Source organism: Dioscorea cayenensis, chromosome 9 (genome assembly GCF_009730915.1).
Source record: "Dioscorea cayenensis subsp. rotundata cultivar TDr96_F1 chromosome 9, TDr96_F1_v2_PseudoChromosome.rev07_lg8_w22 25.fasta, whole genome shotgun sequence".
NCBI classification, from domain to species: Eukaryota; Viridiplantae; Streptophyta; class Magnoliopsida; order Dioscoreales; family Dioscoreaceae; genus Dioscorea; species Dioscorea cayenensis.
The window spans coordinates 13,529,669-13,538,033 of record NC_052479.1 but is presented as its reverse complement, the minus strand read 5'-3'; the positions used below and the strand labels follow the sequence as shown (position 1 = coordinate 13,538,033).

The 8,365-nt window shown below is 44.1% G+C and overlaps 1 non-coding gene across 1 annotated transcript; it reads left to right on the top strand.

The window, feature by feature from the left end:
- The first annotated feature begins 769 nt into the window (after window positions 1-769).
- Window positions 770-878, top strand: LOC120269860. The gene has a single exon (XR_005539491.1). It is a non-coding gene; the product is annotated as a small nucleolar RNA R71 (small nucleolar RNA).
- The last annotated feature ends 7,487 nt before the right edge of the window (window positions 879-8,365 follow it).

The following is an 8,365-nucleotide window of genomic DNA, read 5'->3' as shown; positions in this document are numbered from 1 at the left end:
TCGCCTTCACATGTTTTCTCGGGTTGGTTTCCATGTTGCTTGGTAAACACCCATGTGGCCTTTCGGAGAGAGACTTCGCAATTTGCCCCACTTGATTTTTCAAGATTGTGCAAGGAGGCGGTGTGATTGCGAGTGTAGCCTCGGCCGATTCAAACCTTGTGTTTCTTGATTGAACAAATCTAGCCAAGTGCTTCTCCAAATCTATCATTCGGGTTTCCAAGCCCTAAATTTGCATTTTTTCCACTTGAGGGGCTTGTTGTTGTTGTTGGAACCCCAATGGCCCCATGGTCTTACATGGTCCTTGATTACTCCATGAAAAAGTTGGGATGATTCTTCCAACTCTGAATTGTAGGTGTTCTGTATGGATTCCCTTGAGGTCTCATTCCATTACCTACAAAGTCAACATTCTCAAGCTGAAGAAACATCACCAATGATGATTGGGCAATCGGAGGAGCATGTCCTCCACCACAACCGGTGCAATTAGTCACGGCACGCAACTCTATACTGAAGCTATAAGATCTAGCTTCTTACTCAAACTCTCCACTTGGGCCGCCAATGAAGTTACCGCATCAATTTCATGGAGACCGGCCACCTTTTTCTTCTCCCTAGCATTCCACTGGTAGCTATTTAACCCCATTTCCTCTATCAATTGATGAGCCTCGTCGGGGGTCTTGCTACCTAAGGTACCTCCTGCCCGCCCGTATCCAAGAGTTGCCTTGTACTCGGGTTCAAACCATTGTAGAAGGTTTGAACAATCATCCACTCCGGGAATCCGTGTTGCGGACGGTTGTGCGAGGGAGTTCCTTGAACCTTTCCCATGTCTCAAATAGAGACTCCAATTCCAAGCGCACAAAGGATGAGATCTCATTCCTAAGCTTTGCTGATTTTGTGGGAGGGAAATAACGGGCTAGAAAAGCTTCTACCATCTCCTCTCATGTAGTGATTGATGCTCTAGGTAATGAGTGTAGCCATCGCTTTGCTTTCCCCTTTAAGGAAAATGGGAAGGCTCTCAACTTGATGGCATCATCCGTCACACCATTTATCTTGACATGTCACACACCTCGAGGAAGCTCTCATGTATGTATTTGGATCCTCATCGGCCAAAACCGTTGAATTGTGCGGACTACTTGACATATGGATGAATGCCCGGCTTTAGCTCGAAGTTTTGAGTCATGTAATTGGGGGACGCACAATACTCGATTGTGTCCCCAACTTTCGAAGGTCCGGCATATTCGGATAGTGTTCATTGTTGCTCATTTTGTTCGCCATGTTGTCGGATCCTTCTACTTCCAAATCGATTTGGATTAGAGCGGTTCTTGTCTGGGTTCTTTCCCTTTTTTCTTCTAAGTGTACGTTCAAGCTCGGGGTCTCCTTCAATCAATATTGATGGATTCCCTCGGGTCATAACACTGAGTCGCACAAAAAAATAAGGAAAAAGAAAATTAGAATGATGATAGAATAAGAAGATATGAAATAGAATGTGTGGTGAAATAGCTAAGAAACAAAGTGCAAAGTATCTCTAAACGCCTAGCTCCCCGGCAATGGTGCCAAAAACTTGACAAGGTCCCCTTGCTTATATCCCGCAAGTGCACGGATTTGTCGAAGTAATAATTCCGGGTGAGCGGGGTTGAATCCACAGGGAGTAGGGAGTAAAGATACTTAATTCGATTCTTAGCTATGTGGAGTATCAACAATGATAAGTGTGATAATGATTCAATTCTCAGGAATTAAAAGCAACAAGTAAGAGAGCAAAAGTAAGGATAATGCTTCACCTAGGATAATCGTTTCAAGTGAAAGAACCTTATATTATACTTCCTAATTGATGCAATGGTGAGTTGTGGAAATCCTTACATACATAGTCCCAAATCTAAGGACAACTATGCCTAACTCTATACATTTTCCGGAGGAGAAATCGAACAATCTCAACACCTCGCACTCGCATAGAGTTGCAATGAGCTCTAGGGATTCCATGTGATAAATCTCTTCCTAGATTTAGACCTAACCCTTTGGTCCAGGCGGAATGTCCCTAGCCACAATTAAGCCCTAGATACTAAGATCATCTCAACGCTTCACTCTATTGCACGCGCAACTAGGCCCCAACGGAGGTTCATCCCTTAGACCATTCACTCTATTATGGCCACAAAGAACTCGAGGAACGGAGGTAGAATCTATCACGTCAGAGGGAAAAAGGGACGCTCATGTACCTCTCGACTCACCCTCTCAACCCTCTCCAACCTAGCTTTGTCTAATGCTCGTGGTGTGTCACTCACTCACAAGGTTACCAACAAGAACTCTCAACCCTAGTGTTACTCTAGGGGAAATGTTCATACAATCAAGCATTCAAGGTTGGAACTCACAATAAACATAAATTTATTGAAAGCATAATAAAGAAGTTCAAAGAAACGAATACATCCTAGGGTTCACAATCACCCAAGTACCCACTAGGGGTTTAGATCTCCATGGAGCTAAGTACAATCAAAGAAATCGAATGTAAAAGCAATGAATCCATAAAGAAACCCTCTCGATGGTTGTGTTGATGGTCTTGTGGAAAGTCCTCTCACTAAAGTCGTCCAAGGATTCCTTCATCCGGTATAGGATACGCCTCGATCGAAGCTCCCCTACCAACCTTCCTCCTAATGGAATTACGATGTCAGAGCCGAAGAACCTCTCCAAAATCTTGGCCAATATGCCTCGAAACCCTAGCCGAAGCCCTCTCACAAGTTGGGGAAAAGATGGAGAAAAGAATACCAAAATCGGGGCTGAATCGGCTTTTAAATAGAGGTCGGAATCGGGCAACTCCACGGGCGTGGACGATACACGCCCGTCGTGAATTTCCCACGAGCTTGGATAATTTCCACACGCCCGTGTGGATTCTCTGTTTCTCTGATTTCTCGGCCGGCTGTGACCAGTGCTGCTACAATAATTACTACAGTGTTGCTACAACGCTCTGCTACAGTCTTCGACTTGAATAACTTCCCAATTCCATACTTTCATCGGGGTAACGTTCACGTCTTGAATCACTTGCTTCTTCAATGATATACATGTTGGTGGGGTTCTTGTTCTTATATGCATAAGTCGGAATGCTCGAGTGTGACTGCCTTTGTGCCCCTCCAAATGGATGTGCTCACTCGAATGCGAGGAGGTTGGCACACACTCTAGCATCTCACACACATCCCTATGTCTTGGCGTTTGATCTTTAGCAAGATCTCCTCCAAAATAAGTGCATTATGATCCACATTGGCCTATTTCACTGCATACTAGGCCTCACACTCTCTACAGTGTAAAAAGTAACATAAAAACACACATATTAATGTAAAAACCAGAGAAAAGTAATGCTCAACATAAGGAATGAACGCTTCGCATTCATATCGCACAAGCACTTATCAGTGAACAATCCATAGTAAGAATCCTTGAACACGGAAACGAGAGATAATAAGCGATGCTTTAACGACCCATTTCTGATCTAGGTTTTGTTTTGAATCGACACCCAATCGGTGAAGACTACTTTATAAAATCTACCATTAGGCACGAATGTAGGATTCCTAAAGGGGGATTTATTTGTTTGTTTAGCGGATTCTCAGCTTTATATGCTTTCTACCGCTCGCTTAAGCTTTCTTTCTTCAGACCTTAAACTTCTTTGGAAAGGTAGACCTTGTTGTTGCTTTTCTTTGTTTTCATTCTAGTCATTCGATGTTAGGAATCTGTCCTATTCTCAAAAGAATGGGTTTTTTGGATGGGAATGAAAAGAGGAGAGTCGGGTCAGCTGGATTCAGGATGGGATCGACTAATGAATATGGTTGTGATGGGTAGGATAAAACATGTTCTTCTCGGTTATCACTACCTGCCGACTCATACTTATAGTAGTGATATACGTTGGGCGCAAGGGAAGACCCCACTCTAACTCCCCTCATTGCTCTAGCCAGACCGGGAGTGGAGCAACTATTAATTTTTGGATAGTGGCTCCGGGGACGAGGGGATAAGGACGAAAAGATGTGCAACTAGGTAATATATAAGGTCGACCCAACCCGAGATCTATTCGATTCCACTATGTGGGGGACGGAACATGTATCCCTCCCAACCAATAGTTGGAGCCGGGAAGAGAAAAAGAATAGAGTGTTAAGGGGACCACTAAGGTGAGGAAATTGGGAGGAACTAGATAAGGACGGCTTGGTGATGCGTCCAAGAAAAAGAGAGGGAGGGAAAGCCATACCAACACCAACCATTGCGCCCCCATTACATGCCTGATCGTGATCGAGTTAGAGATTCAGGGATTGGACTTGGCCTAACCTCTTCATTCTCGTAGAGCCCTTCCGATGAATCGGCGTCTTCAACTTCCCCTTCCAGTAACTTTTTCCTCATCGTCTAAGCGAAGCTTCTCTGTCGGTTTCGGTAACAATAGAACATTAATCAATCAATTGAGCCCTAACTACTAATAGACTCCAACTAAAGCGATCGACCCGACCCTTTCATAGGGTTGGGCGTAAAGCAAGGGAAAGTGTAAACCTCCTCCGGAGGAAACTCTCCACTACCGAATCCACTGAACCACCCTGCACGGCAATCAGATTTGCTCTGACCCCTTCTACTCACCGGTGGGAACGAAGTTGACTTGACCCTTCCTCCTGCGCTCTCGCTCATACCTGTAGCAATTGATCAATCAAGGCGTCTATCTTTGATTGATTCATACAAGTTCTATAAACCAACAGAGGCGTGTTTACCTTACCACGAGGGAGTGCTGAAACCTTAGTGACTACTCCTCTTCAGCCCAACAGGGACTCCCCTAGATAGCCAGTGCCGGGACGAAGCAAAGGTCGAAACAAGAGCTCGAAACAAGAAAAGAGTGATCAATACCTCTTCGAGCAGGCGGGAACAATCTCTCTCTATCTATCCGGGACAGCTAGCTCGGGACGGGCAAGACTCATATATCAAAGAAAGATTGAAGATCTTCGGGTTGCTTGAATGAAAAAAAAGGGTAATCATAGGTCTAGAGTTCTACACGCAGAACGTCACCACTTCTGTTAACAAGTTTTGGCTATACCGTTTAGGTTCTAATATAAGTAGTTTGCAATGTATAGCGTAAGATCTACACTATACCAAGATCGCTTCAGCTCCGGTTGCTTTTTTTCCATTAGGTTACCAAGATTATGACTGCACTATATATATAAGGAAGGTACTTTTCTAGCACAGATTCACCATCTTCGGCTATGCGGCAACAATAAAAGCGCTTATCTTCTCTCATTCTGCCAACCAAAAGGAGTAAGTGAATCTAGGCTAAACAATTGGTCTTGTTGTCAAATCCCTCTTCACATGGAAAGCCCTAAAGAGGCACAGACAGATTATCAAAGTAAAAGTGGGATGCCTACAATCTCAATTGAGCTAGCCTCCCACTTACTTATACCTAACCTAGCCAGTGGAACTGCTACTAGACTTGCTTTGGCCTATTCTACTTCTTATCCCTCTTTTTGGGGACTCTCAACTCATTGTAAAGCAGATTTTTGGAGAATAACTGGTGAAAGAGGAAGATCTTCTCCCAACTAGGGACAAGGCTTTGAAGCTCATGGGGCTGATAGAATTACCATTCACCATGTTGGTTGTACAGGGAAGGACCGTGCCCGAGCTTGAAAAGGGTAGTAGGTTTTTTCCCGTTCGTGAAGATTTGAGCAATAAGGTAGGAAACAAACTACTAGATTTACATTAGAAAAAAGCTTGTCTATTCTTGTACGAAATCTCACACTTAAAGGAAATAAGGACTCCAGCAGGCAATGGTGCTCTATTTGCCCGAAATGCTCGCATGCTTTTGGATAGATGCACTTAGCTTAGGACTTCTATGGAAAAGCCTTTTTCCATTGGAACATTCCCCTATACGAAGAAGATTGATAGGGGCATAAATTTCTTCGTTCAATCGATCCAAAAAAGGCTGACCAGGACTGGAGATAGGTCTTTGCTTTCGTCCGGGGGTAGCTCGTAACAAGGTTTCCCTCTACGGAAGACTTCTTTCAAATGGTGTAATTGTCCTATTTCTTTTTTCCTCGATCTTCAAAGAAGGCCTACTTCAATGAAAGCTCCTCTTACTTCTTATCCTTATCCTTTACGATAAGATCATCGTTGGTCCTTCTTTCACTATGAATCTCACCATTTTCGAGTAGTTTAGTTCGAATGTCGAATAGCAACTGTGGTAACTGATGATTGATGCAGGCTTGTTGTAGAAAAGAGAGTAGACCATAAAGGTTTCTTGGTAATTAACAGAATAGGGGTATCTCTTATCGATTTGACTGGTAACACTCATCACTACCTTTCCTCGACTTGCTTGTAACTGGGCTTAGCATTCTTAGGCACGAGAATAAAACAGACGACAGTAGCTTTCTTCCTTACACATTCACAGCTCATGGTTTCAAAGCATTGAAATAAGACAGGGAGGTTGTGGAGTGAGCCTAGAGTAGAGACAGACTCTCTCTGAGACGGGTAAGTTATTCTGAAATATTAAGTATATAACTCACCAGAAGAGAGGGCATAGATATTGACCACCACTACTTGAGGTCTGTCAGCCTCAAAATGGATGTATAATAGCAACGGCTTGAGCGCCTTTTGCTCAAGATGATTCTTGCTTTGATGCCCTTCTAATCGAGTCCATGACTTTTCCTGACTTTCAAAGAGTTGCCCCTGCCCTTTCTTGCTTACTGTATGGCAAGGGACTTTATTTGACCCACATCTAAGGGATAAAATGAATTCTTCAAGTAGATAGATTACCTTTTTTCTGCAACTGGCTCTTTAGGCGCTGATTATCTATGCTTTGGTAGATTAGATAGGCTGGCAACTCTCACTATAACTGGCAACTGGCTTTCTACCAATGGATTTAGGGAACTCACATCCTCCTCCAACGAACTTCATCCTTCTTCTCCAATTAGGGTTTTCCACGACCATCCATGGTTCGCACAAACCCGTGCGCTGAGCACCAATCAGCTTATTCTCTGTCCCCTTTCTCACCAAAGATGTCGGATCTGACTTCTCCGGCGCCGGCCTCGCCTTTGGCATTGCGACCTCCTTGTCTTTCTTCTGAAGTTCACCCCCGCCACTGCTTCGCCTCTATGATCATCGGATCAGTCGGTTGGAATCTGTGGTAGTTGAGGGCTCAATCGATTGATTAATGAGCTATTCTTACCGAGCAATAGAAGCTCCGCTTGAACGATGAGAAGAAGATTTACGGAAGGGAAGTTGAAGACGCCCGTTACTGAAAGGCTCTGAGTGAAGGAGTTGGGCCAAAGTCCAATCTTGGAATCTCTGACTTCGATCGCGATCAGACGAATGGGGCCGCAATGGTTAGTGTTGGTATGGCTTTCCCTCCCTCTCTCTTTCTTGGATGCAGCACCAAGCCGTCATATCTGGTCCCTCCCTGATTTCCTCATATTGGTCCCTTAACACTCTATTCTTTTCTCTGCTTAGCTCAACTATTTGTTGGGAGGACTACATGTTCCCATCCCACGGAGTGAATCAAATAAGATTGAAGTTGGGTCAAACATGCAATACACCTAGTTGCATCTTTCATCCTTATCCCTCGTCTTGAGCCACTATCAAGTGTGCTCCGCTCTGGTCGGCTTTGAAACAATGAGGAGTTAGAGTGGGGTCTTCCTTGCGCCCAACGCATATCACTACTATAGTATGAGGAGGCAGCTAGCGATGACCGAGAAGAACATGTTTATCCTGCCCACATCACAACCATATTCATTAGTCGATCCATCGAATCCAGTTGACCCGACTCCCTCTTTCATTCCATCCAAAAACCCATTCTTTTTGAGAATCGGACAATTCTAGCCTCGAATGATTGGAATGAAAACAAAGAAAAGCAACTTAATGAGGACTGCCTTTCCAAAGTTTAAGGTCCGAAGGAAGAAAGCCCAAGGTGGTGGTAGAAAGCAGCTGAGAATCCACTAAACAAACAAAGAAATCCTTTAGGAATCCTCCATTCGTGCCAAACGGTAGCTTTTATAAAGTAGTCTTCACCGATTGGGTGTCGATTCAAAACAAAACCTAGATAAGAAACGGGCCCGTTAAAGCATCGCTTATCTCTCCTTTCCGTGTTTGAGTTCTTTTATGGATTTGACCGCTTCACATAGATAGATCATCTCGTTATACTTTATGTCTTCCAGTTTGAAGGTGAGCCTTGGTGATCTCATTTCACAAGTGTGCTCACGTGAGAATAAGAGCATGGGTAGGGAAAAATCTCCTGTGAGTGAAGCTGGTGGCTTGGCTGGTGAGCGATTAGAGTATATTGAGGGCTTTCACTTCACACTGTAACAAGGAGGGAACCTAAAGCCTATTTCCAAACTTGCTCGACACGAAGGGAAGACGATAGTCGGCTCTAGGAAGTCGT